At 38.4% G+C, this 20475-nt stretch overlaps 1 long non-coding RNA gene across 1 annotated transcript; it reads left to right on the forward strand.

The window, feature by feature from the left end:
- The first annotated feature begins 13641 nt into the window (after nt 1-13641).
- Nucleotides 13642-15537, forward strand: LOC309564517. Its single transcript, XR_014225751.1, has 3 exons — nt 13642-13750; nt 14020-14094; nt 15513-15537. It is a non-coding gene; the product is annotated as an uncharacterized lncRNA (long non-coding RNA).
- The last annotated feature ends 4938 nt before the right edge of the window (nt 15538-20475 follow it).

Genomic DNA, 20475 nt, shown 5'->3' on the forward strand with positions numbered 1-20475 from the left:
AATATAACAAAGAGTGAAAAATTTAAGGGGATCTGAATACTTTCCGTACCCACTGTATATATATATATATAAATATATATATATATATATATATAAAAACAAAAATTAAAGTGGAATTTTTGTTCATAAAAGCAGAATTCTTGTTTCATTTTCCTAATAAATGCATGCTAAAACCTGACTATCAGAAACAATTTCATTTTCGCCCTCATTTTCTACTCTCAGATTTGGGAAACCGGCCCATCCATTTTCTGCATGTAAAAACACATGTATTTTAAAGTGTTACTAAAGGCAACTTTTTTAAATTAAAATAATAAACATGTTATACTCACCTGCTCTGTGCAATTATTTTGCACAGTGCGGCCCTGAACCTCCTTTTTAGGGTCCCCCGCCGGAGATCTTGGCTCCTCCTCTTCTCCCTTTTCACCCATAGCAAGCTACTTATTATGAAGGCACACAGTGCGTGCTGACTCCCAGAATGTATGTGTCTATGGAGCCGCGCTCCATAGACACACAGTGCAGCTTGCCCCAACCCCATTTCCTCCTTACAGCATTTGATTGACAACAGCAAGGGCCAATGAGTTCAGCTGCTGCCCAAGTCCCTGTGTGAAGAGGAAAAGAGGGGAAAGAAGAGATACAGCCATGCACAGTAATCGATAGAGGACTCAGGTGAATATTTAGGGGGGTTGGGTTAAAAAAACAATTTGACTTTAAAATCACTTTAACTAAATACCAGCATATAATGCATAGTAGTATGGTGCAGGAGGTACCTTGGAGGTACCAAGCGGTGGACAGATTTGATGGTTTTGATATGACCTCGTTTGGACTTTATGAATTTATAAGCTTTATTTTCACCTAATAAATGTGAGTTTAATATTTGAAGTTGGGTTGTGGTTTTATACCTTCTGAATGTGTCGATACTGCACCATTGGAGATTGTCTTCTCTTTTTCATATGTGCTAAACCATTTTGGAGTAACATCAAGATTGGTGAGTTTTCCTATTGAATGGATGGCATGATTTTATCAGCTTTTGTACTGCTTGAGACCCCTAGTGGGTGAATTACGGAGATGAGCAAACACTGCATCTGGTAAATTCAGCACGTCACTTAAGGAGTGGATACACACAGAATGACCCACTGACTGCTGTTTTGATAGAGATTTTTTATTTTTTTTATTTTATTTTTATTTTTTTTGCACTATTTGTACATGAGTGCCAGTTCACACTTCCGCGTGTGCGGCGATCGCATGTAATATCGGAGCGCACTGCTCCTTCATTACATGCGATCGGATGTGCAGTGCGAATTCAGCCATGCACTTTGTATGGCTAAATTCGCACTGCACCCGCACAAAAGTCGCACATGAGGCATTTTTTTCAGCCGCATCAGGATCGGATCGCACAGTGGTTCACACTTGTGCGATCCGATCCTGTGCGAACTGTCAGATCGCACTGCGATATGCGATCAAACTGGGGGTGTCGTTAACATTTCATTGACACCCCCAGCGTATCGCATATGGCAGTGTGAACTGCCAGATGTGCGTTTGCGATGCGGGAACAGGCTGCGAATTCGCAGCCTTCCCGCATCGCACAAGTGTGACCCGACACTTAAAAGGGATTTATTTATATATTTATTTATTTTTTCACTTTGGACTTCTTCCTCTTGGTTGCACTGTATTTAACCAGAGACAGTGTCTCGGCAGCACATTGCACCTTTATTAGGTATTTATTTATTTGGCACTATATCTATATGTATGGTATTTTTTGTATGGATTTCACACTGTCATTTATTTTTTGGTAACAGTGTTATCACTTATATTTACTCATTTATCCTGAATTGCATTTTCTTAATTGTATTTGATTGCACTTTAGCCACACCAGAGACAGTGTCTCTGCACTACATTGTACCGTAACAATTATTCACTCTATTTGAAATAATTTGTTTATTTACAGTATGGTGTTTTAATTTAGTTTCATATTGCGGATTTTATTTAATAAGTTGTGTCCTTTTAGCAGCGCTACCGCATTCATTTATATATATATATATTGTCCCTAGAAACATTCCCTTCGACAATCAAGCATAATCAAGATTAGTATCTTGATATTAGTGTGACAACCAATAATCAATTCCACAGTAGCGCAATCACTGCTCCTATGCAGTGTTAAAACATATGTCTGGAAATAATATAATCAAACGTGAAAAAATTATGAAAAAATTATATACAAACATTTGAACTTCAAAATCATACCCATGCAAATATCAAAACAGCAGTGTATGAATCAAAAATAAATCTTCAAAGTGATTCAATCCAGGAAAGTTTGTAAATAGCAATCACATCCCTATGTGAGTAGAGGTCGGAATAATACACCTTGTATCCACCACCAGTGAAATTAGATAGAGCCGTCTCCCTTATGGAAATGCACTCATCAGATTCACACTCATAAAAAGGCAAATAAGCTTTTAAGATGGGATCAATATCCACCTGGTAGTTTTACTCCTCAATCAGCAGGTCTTATCTCATCGCATGTGTGTGAGAGAAAACAAAAATCCTCCAACAGTGCATTAATCCCATAACACATTTATTAAATTCCAAGTAAACCACTCACATTTAAAATCATCTTGTGCATTGCTTGTCAGTGGGTAGGTATTAGGTAGGCAACAGCTCATTCCAGTCTCACCACCTCCACGCTGGTTTCAACTGTCAGTGTAGTCACCTTCCACACTCTCCCACAATCAATACAAAAACCGAGCTCTGCATAGACGTTTGACGCATTTCGTCATATCCAACTTCGTCACGGGGGGGTGGCTATACGGTGTGGTATCTCAGCTTTTCTACGCATCTCCTCCTTACCCTCAGGTAACTATCGGGTCTCAAAGACATCCAGGTTTCATCGCATTATCTCACCTAATGCAAGATGTTTTGTCCATCTGGACTATTAACCCTACATAAGCCAAACAAAAATGATCCACCTATAATGATAACCCCTTAATTACCAAAAGGTACATTACCAATATATTATTATTATTTAGATGGTCATCCAAGTTATTATTGTTTGTCTCATAAGGTCCATTCGATTATATATTGGACTTAATTATATACCAATTGTTAAATCTTAACTATAAGGTGCTATGTTAAGACTGGGGTAGTTACAAGGTCTGGAGGGATGTTAAAATCACTTCTAATGGCAAACTAAAACCTATCTTGCTCATACAATAAACAGTACACTATTATAAAATTATATTATTATATTCTTAGCTTTATAATAACATAATATATAATATATAAAATTATATAATATAATAAGATAGGTTATAGTTTGGCATTAGAAGTGTTTGTAACATCCCTCCAAACCTCATAAATACCCCAGTCTTTCATGAGAGTCAAAGTGCATTTCCATAACGGAGACGCTCTATCTAATTTCACTGGTGGTGGATACAAGGTGTATTATTCCTGCCACTACTCACATAGGGATGTGAGTGCTAATCACAAACTTTCCTGGACTGAATCACTTTGGAGAAATTTATTTTTGATTCAAACACTGCTGATTTGATATTTGCATGGCCTTTTTTTATGATTTTGAAGTTCGAATGTTTTTATATAATTTTTTCATTATTTTTTCACGTTTGATTATATGTTTTGCAGACATATGTTTTAACACTGCATAGGAGCAGTGGTTGCGCTACTGTGGAATTGATTATTGGTTGTCACACTAATATTAATGTCACAAAGTTTGGATTTATTATTATTATAAGTAGCAGCACTGAGATATATGACAATATAAGCGAGACTTTTAGGAACCTCAGGTACAGTGAAATACACAATTTTATAATCAAGATATCCATGGTATTAAAATAAGTGGTAAAACGCACAAATATGTATCCTATAATATTGTCTAATGAAATAATTCTCAACATATGGAGACATTTCCAATTTCAAAATCACCTGAGCAAATCTGAATTCCTTAAAGAGGAGCTCCAGTCTGGAAAAAAAAAATAAAAGTCAGCAGCTACAAATACTGTAGCTGCTGACTTTTAATATAAGGACACGTACCTGCCCAGGGATCCTGCGATGTCAGCACTCCGAGCCGATTCATCAATCAGCTTTGGGTGCAGGCATCGGCATTGTAAGTAAGGGAAACCACCAGTGAAGCCTTCAGGTTTCACAGCCAGGTTCCTGCTGTGTGCACTGTGCTTTCTGATTAGTCCCAGTGTGTGTGTCCAATAGTGTGTGTTCCGGAGGGCAGCAGAGGGAAGGAGGAGGGTCTGGAAATGCTCCGAGATCGCCGCAGCGATCTTCTTACCTGGAAGTGGGAATGGGTACCTGTCAAGACCCACCCCCTCCCCCAATGAGTGCCAAAAGTGGCAGTGGCATGGGGGGGGGGGGTGCGAACAAGCGGAGCTTACCATTTTTGGTGTAGCTCCGCTTTAATATCTCCCTAAGACTAAAATAAACAACTCACCATGCATATCACCATAGTTTCCCAAAACTTATAGGAATCTTTCAGTTTTAACTTCTTTACTTATTATTTCGACCTTGGCAATTTGGGAAGCTTTACATACTTACTATAAATAGAGTTACAATTCTCTATTAAGGCCCCTTCTAAACCACCATTTCTTCCTCCTGGGACTTATGGACTGAGCTTTTCTACACTGGCCACTTCCCCAACCTCATTTACTGCACCGTGTTACTTGTCTTTCATCACTTTTACCCATGGAAGAAATGAATGGTCCTGATTCCATTTCATCAAAGAACACATGGCATTACCTCCAATTATCTTGATTCAAACACACCTTACCCAAACCTCTCAGATCTTTACAAGAGTTGACTCTGATAGAGTCCATATTCTCCTTTCCTACACTACCGAATAAATGTATCTCACAATTCTACTAAATTTTTCTTCACATAGATACTCATTTGTGTCCCTGATACATATCCTCTTGGGAAGTAGATGCCATGGGGTGATGACCATTCATTCATAGTATGCTCTTATTCTTTTTCAGTAGCATAGCTACCAGACTCAGGGGGGCCCACGTGGCTCATAGAGAGAGGCTGTCAGATCAAACTCCCCATCGTGCATTGGCACCAGAAGCTCCATCAGACAGTGAACACACTTAGCAAAGTGAAAGCGAAGTAGGGAGAGGTGTCTTCCTGTGTGCTGTGCTCCTCTGCCTCACCTGGCTGTCTGATCGAAGGTACTGTACTGCTGATTTGTGGAAGGCTGTGTGTATGTGGGTATATATAGATATATATATATATATATATATATATTCACACACACACACACAGAATATTTCACCCAGTGGCAGAACTACTAGGATCGCAGAGGTTGCACTTGTGACTGGGCCCTGGCATTCCGCCACTGTGGGGGGCCCCAAGATGGCAGGAAGGGGGCCCACTGCAGAACATGTGAAAGGTTCCCACTGCAGGGTCATAATAAAGGGCCCCATGATGAGGGTAAAGGGGCCCAGGCTCAGAGGGATGCACCTCGGGACAAGTGGGCCAGGGGGGCCCTACGTGGTTTTATGTTTTTTTGCACTGGGGCCCTGAAGATTATTTTGATAGACGATTGGTGTAATTAAGCCCAGGTGAATGAAATAATCTTAAGGCAAAATACAAGAACTGTAAAGGACAGGTATGAATTAAAAGGTGAGTATTGCATAATAAGCTGATTTTTTATTTTTATTTTACCCTTCCTGGGGGCTCATTTGAATAAGAAAAATACCTGTAGTATGGCTTTAAAAAAGTGGGTAGTGGAATGAAGGGCGCTCTGGATAACAGGACTGGTCAGAGACAATAGTCTGCAGGGATGTTGTGAATCAGGCAAACAGAAGACTCAGATGGCACTAGAGCAGCACTCCAAAAGGGAAGTAATTCTCTGGTAATAGAAAAAAAAAAACAAACAGAAGGCGCTTCTAAGTGCATTAACACAAGATGTATTTGCTGCCCAAGGATAAAAACACACTTACTGGAAGTAGGTAGGGGGAAGGCTCATCGAGATCATCATGGTAGGGAGGTAGTCCACCAATAGGCAGTCCATAGGGTAGTTCAATGTGCAGCCAGTTGGATGATTGGCATGAAGAAGGAGCCAATTGCACGCTCCGAAACACATCCCGCCCCTTTTTCATCAATGCCGGGAACCTGCGATCCAAACTGGCCTTGGTCACTTCCGATTGATGTCACCTCCGTGCCCTGCGTTCCACGCTGGTCCTGGCAGCACAGCCATTCCTCCTGGTGTTTCTTGTTGCGGCCCCCCTCTGCTGGTTGGCTGGAATCGAGGCTGAACATTAGCTGAACTACACTTAGGACTGTCTATTAGTGGACTGCATACCTCACTACCATGATGATCCTAATGAGCCTTCCCCCATCTTACTTCTAGTAGGTGTGTTTTTTCCTTGGGCAACAAATACATTGTGTGTTACTGCACTTAGAAGCGCCTTCTGTTTGTTTTTCCTTTAAGAAAATGGCCTTACCTTTACAGATAAAACTATTTCTATTTTATGCTCCTCGCAACAGCTGCTGCTGCTTGTTTTTTTTTGTGCTCCAAAAACGTTCCAAAGAAGCTAATTTACCAAATCTTGTTTTTGTTGCTCGTCAATCGCACTGCATTTGGGGTGCCTTTAAGAAATAATAGCATTGCAAACGCGTTCCACGTTTTGCCATGAATCTGGAATCCGGGCAGAATCACAGCGATCTCATCCATGAACCAAATCGCTCAGATGTGAAAGGAGTCTAAGTGACCAATAATGAAACTCTTATTGGATTAGGTGAAAGGCAGTTGATGGAGCATAGCCTTGGAATCAGGTAAGTTACAAAATTAATTCAGCTTCAGAAAGGGACACAGAGGAGGGCTATCTATTTGACACAAATAATAGCAGTAAACTTTAAAAGTTTAAAAGTACTGACATGTTTTATCAATATGTTTTGCTTTATTTTGTCTGTATTTTACAAAACATGTGATGTATTTTTGAAACTGAGAAATTTTATATTGTGAATTATGCAATTGTAGGTGCACAAAGCACTTATTTGAGTTCTTTCAGATCAGGCGTCAAAATAAATGGGATATATAGAAAAAAGGACCAACACATTTTACTTTTTATTATTACTTTTTGTATTTTTAAGCAAAGATTAGTGGCTTTATGGTGAGAGTGAATATAAAAACTTAGTGGTGTTATGGAAAGCGAATATAAAAAACTAATCTTTTTTTTTTTTTTTTCTAAAACCCATTTGAAACCAAATGTGTTGTTTACTAAAGTAAATCACCAATAAAAGCTTATAGATTCTGGGTAAAATCAAATGAATTATACATTTCAATGTCAGATTTACCTATAATAAAACTAAGGCCATACCACACCATGTACCTTATGAAAATAAAAGAAAATCCCAAAGATTTAAAAGTATATATGGAATCTATACATTTTAGAGCTAAGCACAGATTGGTAAACAATACACTCAGTTTAGTTGAAATCTGCTAGCAATTTTAATGCCACCTAAAGAAAATATTAGACCTTGTACAGTCTAGTGTTTGTTAACCTAAAAAAATATTGTTCCTGTTCCCTTAAAGCATGTTATACATGTTATACAGCACAATGCGCAGTGGTAATTTTGCCCTTTCTATCACCTAAAATATTTGGCTGATCCTGCCTGGCTATACCCTCCCCTTGTAAACTGACCACGGTATATCATGGCCACTGAGCCCTGACATTGTGGTCAGTGTACGCGCATCCTGTCCTCCTCTGTCCTTTCTCTCCCCTCCCCTCCCTGCCTGTCTGCTCCTGTGTCAGTGCCTGCCCCTCTTCTCCTGCTGCTGTGGTATTATTTAATGTTTTATACCATCCTGTCTGTTTAATAACCCTGTGTGCCCCTGTGTCTGTGTTTTATAAAAATAAGCCGTTTTGTACAATTTTTCAGAGTGCCGATCACCGCTCACATGACCTGACATGACATGACCCGCCGGCTCTCACCTCCTCCCCTCCGAACTGACATCAGGAGGGAATCCTCAGCTCCACCCACTGCAGCTGTCGTACAGGGAAAGGGGAGAGCCGGTGGATCATGTGAGCGGCAATCGGCGCTCTGAAAACTGGTAAAACACGGACACAGGGGCACACAGGGTTATTAAACAGACAAGATGGGATAAAGTGGATAAAGTGGCTTAACAGTCAATTTAATTACTTCTTATGTCTTTCTCTTAATAAAACAGAGGAAAAGACAATAAAATAGCATAAAATGATTGGAATGTGGGGCTTTATATCATGACAGCTGAGCTGTACTAATTGCTGTCAAAGATATGCCAGAGCTCAGAGGAATTGGGAAAAAGCATAGCATAATGGTTTTGTTTTTTTTCCCTGCAGAGAACCCTCTAATCCACAGGTGTCAAACGTAAGGCCCGCGGACCGAATGCGGCCCCCCAGGCTATTTGATGTGGCCCTCGCACCTCTGCTGCAGCTGCGGCACCCACCTTGTCTCTGTCCCCACCTTGTCTCTGTAGTCGGCAGAACAGAGGACAGAACTCCTTTGCCAGATCCTGCACTCCTCTGTGCAGCTGCAGAAAGGCTAGTCTTTGCCCACCCCCCTTTCTCAGCAGTCCGCAGCAGAGAGGAGGGCAGAACTCCTCCTACAGATCATGCACCTCTCTGTGCAGCCACAACACCACCTTGCCTCTACCTCCCCTGGTCTCAGCATTCAGCAGACTCTGGAAGCTGACTCCAGCCCTCCTTTGGTTCTCCTCCAGATCCTGCACTTCTTGCCATATCCCATATCGAAATGCTGCAGTCCTGCAAAAAGTCGCAGATCGCCGCCATTACTAGTAATAAAAAAAAAAAAATGACATAAATCGTTCCTGTAGTTAGTAGACAAACCAATCAAAATACACTTATTGCAATTTTTTTTACCAAAAATATGTAGCAGAAAACAAATTGGCCTAAAATGTTAAAAAAAATTTGATGTTTAAATATTTTTTTGGGGAATGTTACTGTACATAGCAGAATGTGAAAAAATATTGTTTTTTTTTTTCAGAATTGTCACTCTTTTTTTGTTTATAGCACAAAAAATAAAAATTGCATAAGTGATCAAATACCACCAAAAGAAAGCTCTATTTGTAGGAAAAAAAGAACATCAATTTTATTGGTACAGCATCGCATGACCGCGCAATTGTCAATTAAAGTAACACAGTGCTGAATCGCAAAATATGGCCTGGTCATAAAGGGGGCAAATCCTTCTGGTCTAGAAGTGGTTAAAAAAAAAATAAAATAAAAAATAAAACCAGAAAAAAATAACAAAACAAACAAAAAAAAAAACAAAAGATAGAATGGGCAGACTTGATAGACTACTTGGTCTTTTTCTGACATCACTTTTCTATGTTTCTATGTTTCTATAGCTCCCAATACCGACTTTACATTACGTGACAAGACTGAAAAGAGGTTTAAAAAATGCAATAATTAGTTGTATCAGCTTAAGAAGTATCCACGATATGACAAGTATATTACGTGTAGAGTTGATCTTTTGTTATTCTGCATCCACAAATAGTCAAAAGGATTATTGCTGTTCCCCTTCTAATCAGGTCACTCTGTGAATGATTAATGTATCGATGCTGAAATTAGTCACTGCACGGATTTATAAGAAACATGTCAACAATTGGATTACTATGGCTAAAAAAAAAAAAATTACTAATGAGATGCACCCATCCCCAAATTTAAATAAACAGTAAGTCACGAAAATGCCTTTGATATGCAAGCTTCTAATTAAATAGGTTGTAACAGGAATGTAATTGGCCCCTGTAGGTAAACATATTTTAATAAAAAAAAAAAAAGTACAGAACCTTTTGTATAAAAGGATAACAAAAAGAACTGCAAGCATTTCACTAAAGACATTCACAAAGATCAATCTGCAGTTATGGCCACTAAGGGTGGAAAAGGAATAAGCGGAGGCAGCGGTGGTGCTGGTAACTATGGTGGAGGCGCAGCTCAATCCAAAGACTGTGGCAGTAAGTACAGCATAAAACTGTAAATAGAGTGTGTATTTGTGCAGAAAATGTCCTGCATTTACATTGAGGAGTAGTCAATTCAATCAACCTGGAAAGAGATCAAATTATCAATCTTTGTAAAGAAAATGCTGACAATTCTTAAGCCATACCTATTTGTTAGTAATAACTGTTCTAGAAAATAATTTTTAATTAAACATATGACTAGATGCCAAAGATATTCACTACATTTTATTGGTTGGGTAAAATACATTTTGCAAAAGTACACTCTAGATTTCTAAAGAAACCAGTCAGCAATGAGTATTTGGGAGATCTGAAAATGCGCACTTAAGGCTCCATTCACACCTTAGCGTATCATTTTTAGGCTTTTTGTGCATTTTTCAGGCTTTTTTTGGGGCGTTTTTCAGCCGTTTTTTTTTCCAGGTGTTTGGAGGCAGGCATTGACATCTAACAAAAATGCTTGTAATCTGCCAAAAAAAGAAGCTTGTGTTCTTTTTTGAGCTTCAGGCGTTTTGCTTCAGGCAATAAAATGCTCATATGTGAACAGGGGCCATTGAAATTAATGGGATTTTGCTTGTTGGGCATTTTGAGACTTCAGAGATAAGCGTAAAAAACACTCAGGTGTGAACCAGGCCTAAATAGTGCAATAGAATAGTGCAATCTGATGATCTGCATATCAGAACAAAAATGCTAGCTCAAAATCACACTGTAAGGAGGTTGACTTGTCTTCTGCCTGTGTACAAGGCTGTTAGCTAACATGCTATGAGGGCTTTTGTAGGAGATTAAAACTGTCAATTTACCAAGCCATTTATTTCCTTTCATGTAATCCTGGCAATATCTTTGTTGTATGACACATTTTTGATTGTCTGTTATCAACACTAAGTTTAGGCAGGAGACAGGATGCTCCTACAGCCTGATACATTTGCTCTGACAGGGAGAAAATACAAGTAACTAAAAAAATCAAGCTATTCCAAATTAGCATGGATGTGGTATTGTAAGGGTACACAAGCGAGGAATCAGAATATTACATACTGTATGCCCACTGGTTTTAGTGGTACCCATATTTAAATTAACTTTGGCATAGGCAATTCCAACCACTCCTGAAAATGATCCTTGTGTCTATGTACAAGGATCAGATCAAAGCATGATAATACATGTTTAGACAAGTTGTACCTTTTTGTTAATTCAGCATTACACTAAAATATTATATTTGGAAATGGCTATCAGCAGGTTATGATGCAATGAAATAAATATGCACAAGAGACTTTTAGGATATCAACATAATGTATAAATATTACCACAGTGAGTTATTAACAAAACTCTTATTATTATACATATGTTTTAAAAATCTGAAAGTACAATATACAGAATTCTCCACTGGTTATCATGCAATGGTGTTTATGTATGAATCAACACAAGAAGATTGAGCATTCTTCATGAATATCCTTTGCCATGAATAAGAAATTATAATTATATAATTAATTATAATTATAAAGTCCAACCGTTGGTTTTCAGGATTTGCACAAAATGTATGTTAGCTATTTTATATTTAATTTCTTTACATAAGAAGGGAATAATATATATAAAAAAATGGCTTGTATAATCAAAATAAAAATGCAATACTTTTATTAAATGTTACCTGGCATTACTTTGTGAAGTATCAGCATAAGCAGGTTTTGAGGTATGTCATAAAATATAACCCATAGCATCGTTTGCGTGTAGTTATATATAGGCATATTTGGTTTCCGATTTATTAAAGCTTTTATTTTTTCCAGCTGTGCCAGTCCAGCCATGTCAGGTCATGCCACAACCATGTGGAGGTAAGAACAGTGTATATTTTAACTTTAAACATGTTTTAAATTGTCATAATAGCTAAAATTGGACAAACTAGAATTGCACTTTTTATAACTGTAATATGTTTAGAGTCCCATTCTGCTTGGGAATGCAGTTGAATCAGAAACACTATACTTAGCAGATTGGTAGAAGTGGTCCCAGAGCCATTTTGATTAATACATGTCTTACTGAAGCTAATTACAAAGTGTCATTGTGTTGGTAATATGGTCCCTAGTCCAGCATTGCTAGATGTTTTCCTTCAATTTGAGTTACAAAAATGGTTACATTGGTACATAAAACCATGCTTGGTGGCAATGTCAAAAAAGAAAATGTTGTTACTCCGTATTATTTATTTTTTACAAATACATAATAAATGAATTCATTTTAAAAATCAGTATAATGGAGATGCAAGAAAAAGAATAGCTGACGAAGTGTATAAAAACAAAGGTAGGCCAAACAACATATTATTAATGCTGCTAAAGTGCAGAAAGAGGAAAGGATGCCTATATCTATTAAGAAAGGTCACAAAACATTTTAGGAAATATTATTGACAGGAAGAAAGTATACTATGGAATCACAAAATAAAAACTGGGTGCAATACTTTAATTTAAAAAGACCTGGATGTATATTACAAACAAATAAATGAATTTCCCAGTGGGCTTACAGACATTAGTCCTCTGTGTTTTTCTGCCATTATTCTTCTATGTTTCTACAGTTTTCTTATTTGTTACATTGATAAATAGACCTCAGCCTCCCTTAACATCTTTACTACCTTCTAAATATTACTGATGGCTGCAACTCAATGTAAGACCACAACTGTTGGTTTCCTTAGTTAAAATATATGTAATCCCTAACAATAAACTTCTCATATTTGCTCCTTATTGGTCTAATAATACCATTAAAGGGATTTTGTTATTTCCTATAAAAATTGATTCTGCTAGGAACAAGTAATCTCATTAGTTTTTTATGCTTTCTTCCTCTGCAGCACTTTTTTTCACTATCAATGTTCCCAGTTCACTTTTTGGAACTACTAAACATCTCACACTTATGTTATGGAGATGAGGACAGCGGGCAGGGTTCTGTAGTACTAACTTTCTATTCTAGGTGACAATCCACATTCCATAGATATAGTACACCAAATGAGCATTGTCTCCTTAGGACACATTTAATGACCATGCAATATATTGGACCTGTGTTCTTTGGTTTAGATATGCTTTAAAAAAGTTGTACACACACGCACACACACACGCACACGCACACACAGGTAGGTGTAATGTAAACCAAGTTGTAATTTAGGTTAGTCAACCATATATAGCAGTGTTTTGTGACATAATGGCTTCTATAACTGCATGGGTTCTGAACCCTGTGATGAAGAATACATAAATAATGAAATGGCATTATCTAAATAAGGTCACATGTACAGATTTTGTTGTTAAATCTGGTATATCAGCGTTAGATGAAATAGAGCATTTAAAGATCTGGTGGGGTAAGAAAAAAATCTCACCATTTTTTTTTCTTTTGTAGTTTTGGTTTTACTGCTGTCTGTAAGTCCACTGGAAAGATTTCCCCTTATTTTCTATCCCAGCAAAAATAAGGGAAAAACTCTCCACTGGGTGCATAGCCAGGGTTTAACCCTTTCCACTTTACTAAAGCGCTTTTACTGCTGTCTGCATCCCTGTTTGAGGGTGTTTCCTCGTTATTTCTTATGCCATACCATAGAGGAAGTAAGAAATGCCCTTCCCTTTAGAACCAATGCAGAATCCCAAAAATAAAATGGGTTAGATAAAAGTTTCATTGCTACTATCCAACATTTTTTTGTTTAAGTAAAGTATAATTATTGTTTAATAATTTGTGTACCGTGTCACTCTTTAGTTGCTGTTGACCCATGCCAACAATCTGGAGGTGGTGCTGGAGGAATTGGTATAGGAATTGGCGGTGGAGCACAAGGTATGGATTACTGTAGTGTAGTCAAGAATTTAAGAAGCCAAAATAAAAAATTTAAAATATGTGAAATGAAATGCTTAAATGATAAACTACTGTTTCTAGATCTATACTATTGACCCTTATTTATAATTATATTTACAAGTGTCTTACTGTAACTATACTGTTCTTAAACTCATTAAAGTATATGTAATTTAGAAAAATAAATGTTTTAAGATACCTAGTATGACTTGCATTCCTGCACAGTAACTTATGCACTATGCCATTTTTTTTAGGTATTGTTGACCCATGCCAAAATGCAGGAGGCGGTGCTGGATTAATTGGTATAGGAATTGGCGGTGGATCACAAGGTATGGATTACTGTAGTGTAGTCAAGAATTTAAGGAGCCAAAATAAACCATTTAAATATGTGAAATTAAATGCTTAAATGATAAACTACTGTTTCTAGATCTATACTATTAACCCTTATTTATAATTATATTTACAAGTGTCTTACTGTAACTATACTGTTCTTAATCTCATTAAAGTATATGTGATTTAGAAAAAAAAAATGTTTTAAGATACCTAGTATGACTTGCATTCCTGCACAGTAACTTATGTACTATGCCATTTTTTTTAGGTATTATTGACCCATGCCAAAATGCAGGAGGTGGTGCTGGATTAATTGGTATAGGAACTGGCGGTGGAGCACAAGGTATGGATTACTGTAGTGTAGTCAAGAATTTAAGAAGAAAATAAACCACTTAAAATATGTGAATTTAAATTCTTAAACTACTGTTTCTAGATCTATACTATTAACAGTTATTTAAGATTATCTTTACAAGTGTCTCACTGTGTCTATTCTGCTTTTAATCTCATTAAAGTATATTTAATTTAGCATGGCATTCTAAAAAAAAGATGCAAAGCATGACTAGCATTAGCGTGGCTGTGTGTGGCTCCACTGGCATAGCCATGCCATTGATTAATGGGAATCTATGAATGAAAAAAACATGTTCTATCTGTCGCCACAGCAGAGAGACTTGAAGTCTTCAACAGCCCATTTACCCAATTGCAGCAATTTCACTGCACTTATAGTCCATTACTAACTTCCTCCAGCCCTGTAAATGAAGATCTGCACCTTGGTATGGACATTAGGCTAAAGGAAAAGTCTGCAGGAGCCAGAGCATTGCACCCTGATTTACTGTTTGTATTTGCAATGCCTTGCAGACTCCATTGGAAAAAAGTAAATGTAATTTTTTTTTTAAATAATTAAATAATTTATATGGGTGCGTTGATTATTCTTGCAAAAGGTGGACTATGCCTTTAAACTCACCGCTGCTCTCCATTTTTTACTCAGCTGTATCTAAGAAGGTGATAGAAATTGATCAGTGGCAGGATAATTTTGCATCAGTGAGAACCAGGACAGCCTCAGTGAACCACTAACCAATTTTCTATCTGTTGGTCAAAGCAGGCCTTATGGCAGGCTTTTTTTTTAAAAATTGACAGGAATAGGATTGAAGTGCAACTGCTACAGTATATACATATAAAAACTTACATATTAGACTTTTGCAATAAAAAGCTAACACAATTTCATTACAAAGTTCAGATTCTAACAGAACTCAGAACTCCCAGCTAATTGAACCTGGACAGAAATTTTCTCCGCTAATAAAAGCATATCTGTGAACAGAAAGTCTTTTGTTTGATAAGCATGTTTTATAACATACCAAATAAAATAAAAAAACTTGTATTCCTATGCATGTAATAATTACTTTGTGTGCTCTTACTTTAGGTGTGGTTGACCCATGCCAGCAAGACTATGGGAAAGGGATAGGTGCAGGAGTTGGAGGAGGAGTTTCTGGAGGAAATATTGGTGGAGTGAAAGGTGGCAGTTACGGTGGTGGACTCAAGAAATGAATATCCTAAAATGTAAATTAAATGCTTTATGTTATATGTATGATTATTTACGATTAACTTTACGTGTGTCCTATTTTGTCTATATTGCTGCTAATTATCTGAATAAAGCATACCTGATTTAGCATTGTTATTCTGTTGAATATTTTTTTTTCACTTACCTTGTAAATTTACTTTTATTCCTTCACACTTTACTTTTACTGTTCTTCCCACAGACTCACAAAAACTGATGTTACATATGCAACCCTTAATGCAGATCAATAACATATAACTATATTTTGATACAATATCCATACATCCCTTTACGCAACATACAGCCAACAAATTCCAACCAAGTGTCAAGGTAGTCCTACTATGACATAGTAGCAATACCATAGAAAGCAGAGACCACACACCAGTGACATCACTTAATTTAAAACTTTATTCCAGCAAGACAGTGTAAATCAGAATCTCGGTCTGGAAGACCCATCCATTGGGCTTTTTGTAAGCCAATCCCAAGGAACTCTTTTCCAACTGGCTGACAGTTGCCACCCTAAGCACGTGAAGAATACCATAGAAGAAATTATCTGACAACCTGGTACACCCAAGTTCCAAATTCTTTATTCATCTACATTATAAGCAGCAAAAATACCTAGCATGTTTAGGAAGAAGGCCGCAATGGCCGAAACATGTTAACTATTTTGTTTTACTTTTTTTGGAGACCAATAAAGAATTTGGAACTTGAAACGTACCGGGTTACCAGCTAATTTCTTCAATGGAGTGATGCCTTGAGAACACACAGTCCAGCCATGAGCACCGGCCTTTAACATTCTATGTGGTAACAGACCAGTTGAGCGTGGGTAAAGTTTTTTTTTTCAAATTTTCTATGTGAAGAAGACCATACCCAAAGGTCAGTTAAATGGAATTGCTCTAGACTATAGGATTATGATAGGGAGGCATTAACGATGAAAGCCAGGAATATCTCAAGAGAGATTCTATTGAGAGAACAGGCAGTAGATGTAGGCAGTGTCAAATCAATAATATACTCCCAATCAATAAAGTGTTCTCTACCAGCTATTGCCTAAAAAATGTAGATATGTATCTATTTTACAGGGAGATTAGGGTCTGAGAGAAATAATGTTCCGAAGGGTGTGGTTTGTGGCAAAATGGGCATCAATGACATGTAGTATTTTTTCTCCCAGTTTAGACAAATTAAAAATATGTAAAACATGGTTAAGTACAGTAGGTTTAAACATAAAATGAAGCACAGACTGCTGACGTGGCACCACATCCCATAAGTATCAAAAGAGAAGTACAAAAAAAAGAAAAAATGAAGCACTTTATAGGTTGTCAGCAATAACCCCTAAGTAAAGGAGATGAATACTAGAGTTGTGTATAAAAATATAAAGTTTATTCATAATCCAAAAGTTTTAAAAATCAGTATAAAAATGTATCATTCATCTATAGTAGATGTAGGTAAATCCCCAAGTGGGATCACTATACATTACCCATACAGGTCCAGCCCATCAATATATACAACGTATGTTGCTCCACATAGGTAACAGATAACATGCAAAGTGTACTGGGCCAGATGATCTAAAGGGTGCAAAGATAGGTCTTAATGTCTACGTGTTTAGACAAAAATGGCTTCTTCGGGAGATCTTACTTATATTAAGAAACAAATCACAATTACTTACATAACTTGGTTAGAATTCCTATCTAATAAATACCGTATCCAGTTCTCACATCTAAAAAATGAAATGAAAAAAAGCCCAGAGGTGTTCAGTCCCAACTAAGTAGTCCAGGCCAGTCCAAGGCCTGGGAGCGATGTGTCAAGGCTCAAAGCAGCTGTCAAGGAACCCCCCCCCCCCGAAAAAAAGGGGGCAGCACACAACCTGATGAATTATAATAATACATAAATAATTTTATGTTCCAATATTCGGTTTTAGGCTGCATGAAAATGTGACAAATTATGAGAGTAAACAGGTTCAAAAAAGGAACACCCAAGTAAATCAAAGAAAATAAAAAAACATCTTCCCAGGGGGCGTGGCTTGACTCCGGCCCGAAGATGGCAGCTTAACTCCAGAGCTCCATGCACCAGGACGACTACTCTTCCATTAAGGGCTTTTACACACCTCGGATCATGATGGTTAGATTGGGCAGAAGTCTGTCAGCCAACAAGGGACCGCGGGAGCCATCCACGCAGATGAGCGGTAACATCCCGGCCCTATTCCAAGCACAACACGCGGACCGCCATGCGGCTTTCTCATCCAGCCCAGCCCGCTCACCTAGCAGTGACTCTGATGCCACGTCCAGGGTGAGTAGACGCGGCAGCGGCCCTGCCACCTCTCTCCCCAGTCTGTCAGACCTGCAAATGGTCGCGGTGGACAAAAAAGCCATGCTGGGAGGCACCATCTCTGAGCTCCATTCTGATCTTCACTCAGTGGTGACGCGGGTGGGGAAGATGGAGAAAGCCACTGCACTACAGGGCACAGCTATTAAACAGCCGCAACTTAAAGCAGACAACTACATCTCCCAACTTATAGAGATGCACAGGAAATTTGAGGACCTCGTCAATCGGGGTAGGAGGCACAATATTAGAGTGCGTGGCTTGCCTGAAACAGTGGAAATCCAGTCTCTTTAGTCCGCCATTACTGCTCTATTCAATGACTTGAAAGACCAGCAGAGACACCGATCGATTTTGAATGGGCGCATAGGGCACTTAGACCCCGAGGAAATTAAACCGACCCCCCAGGGACGTCATATGTTGCCTGGTCAGTTACCTCCTTAAAGTAAAGCCATTCTGCGAAAAGCTGGGGGGAGGCCAAATTCTGTTTAATGGGTCTGAAATTAGACTTTTCCAGGATTTATCAAATATCACTCTACAACATAGTCTGGGACTGCCCCCCCACTGGACCTGCTACACACCAGAGGAATCACCTATAGGTGGCGTTTCCCCTTCTGCCTCTTTGCTTCCACACGAGGCAGGTCAGCCTCTCTGAGAGTCCCAGAGGACATCCAGCAATTTTGCAAGGGGCTTGGGATACCAGTGATAGATCATCCTGATTGGTACGGTTCTTTCTACACCATAGACCCGTGAGTCTCTGTCACTGCCAGCACCACCCCTAAAGCACAAATGCATCCACAACAGGTGTTGCCATTTGCAAACACTTGATCCAGCCCCTCATCACCATGAAGAGAATGGCAGGAGTCCACTGATTTCACCTTTGTGCTGCAGAGAGCGACTGCAGATGTAAGAGTTCCTGTCCTCAGAGGAAAAAAGAAAAAAGAGAAACCCTATACCTTGACGCCCAGTTACCTGGCAATGGATAGACCTAATCTGCGTTCTAATCCATTGGTGTCCCCTTCCTCTTTCATTTTGGATGGGTGTTGGTTTTTTTTTCTCTTCTTCATTTTGCAGACCCTGAGCCTTCCTTTCCTTCTAGTTATAAATCCCGGCGTCTTGTATCCTTGTTTAGACATGGCAAGTAACAGGACCCCTGCTTGGCCCCTACCACTGCTGCTCATCACTCATCTGGATGAGGTCCCTAAGGTTTGCTTGCACCAGAAACTTGTTATGCAGTTTCATGGTTACATCCCCACATTCTGCTATAGTACCCCTCACTTTTTTTTTTTAGCATTGCAGTGGAAAAATCTTAACCTAGCTGTGGACCAAAATTGCAGGGTACAGCACATTGTGGTTTTGAACCTTTCTGTGTGGAGTTCACCCTTTTATCAACTCCTTTTGTTTGTATGTATGTATATATATATATATATATATATACAGTATATATATATATATATCCTGTGTTACATTCACCACCTCTGGGGTTGTGTTCCCTATGGGCCTCCAGGCTCCCATTTGCATCCTGATGTGCTGTGAGTCATGGGCCCCTCCAGGGATCACTTGCTGCATGCTGCTATTGATTTTTGTTATGAACCATTGACTTGATTTTCAACTGTTTGCTTATATACTCCCCTCCCCCTTCCCCTCACACCCCTCTTTTGAGATTCTAAAGCCTCAGTTCTTGTCAGCATTTCGTAGTTTAGCTACCACCCCACCCCGAACCCTGCACCTTTTAGAGGCTCACATCACGGTAATTCCTAAGGAGGGGAAAGATGAGACTCAAGTGACCAATTACCGCCCGATATCACTTTTGAATGTGGACATTAAACTTTACGCAAAAATTTTGGCTAAGAGGCTGCTATCCTTCTTACCCCCCCTTGTCTCCTTGGACAAGGTGGGTTTTACCCCTGGACGGGAGGCTTGGGACAACACAATAAAAGCTTTAGACCTTCATTACTGGTTGACATCACAGAACAAACAAGGTTTTTTCCTGTCACTTCATGCCGAGAAGGCGTTCGACAGAGTGGCCTGGGATTAATTGGCGGCCACTCTTAAACAGAGATGTATAGTAACGAAGTAGAACTACTTAAGTACTGTACTTAAGTACCGAAATGCGGTATCTGTACTTTCCTAGAGTAGAATTTTTTTCTCCTACTTCTACTTTTACTTCACTACATTTTTTCGATGATTTCGATACTTCTACTCAAGTATTTTTTTTTTTGTGCTGCATAGTTACTCGTTACTTTTAAAAAAAATTACCACTGCCAGAACAGTAGATGGCAGGTTGCATAAAGCTCAAAAAAATGTGTATAATGTCATTTGTAAATCAGTGCATACGAAAAATAAAGGCTGTGTATAATAAAAGCTGCTATACCAAATCTTTCCAATAAAAAGAAAATATGAAACAAACAAATAAATGGTGCTACAGCGCTTAAAGTGCATCAAGAAACTACTAACAAACACAGGTTAATCATTTGAATAAATCATTTGAAATAATAAAAAACAATATGATGTT

Source organism: Pelophylax lessonae (assembly GCF_965119305.1).
Source record: "Pelophylax lessonae genome assembly, chromosome: 9".
In the NCBI taxonomy this organism is placed as follows: Eukaryota; Metazoa; Chordata; class Amphibia; order Anura; family Ranidae; genus Pelophylax; species Pelophylax lessonae.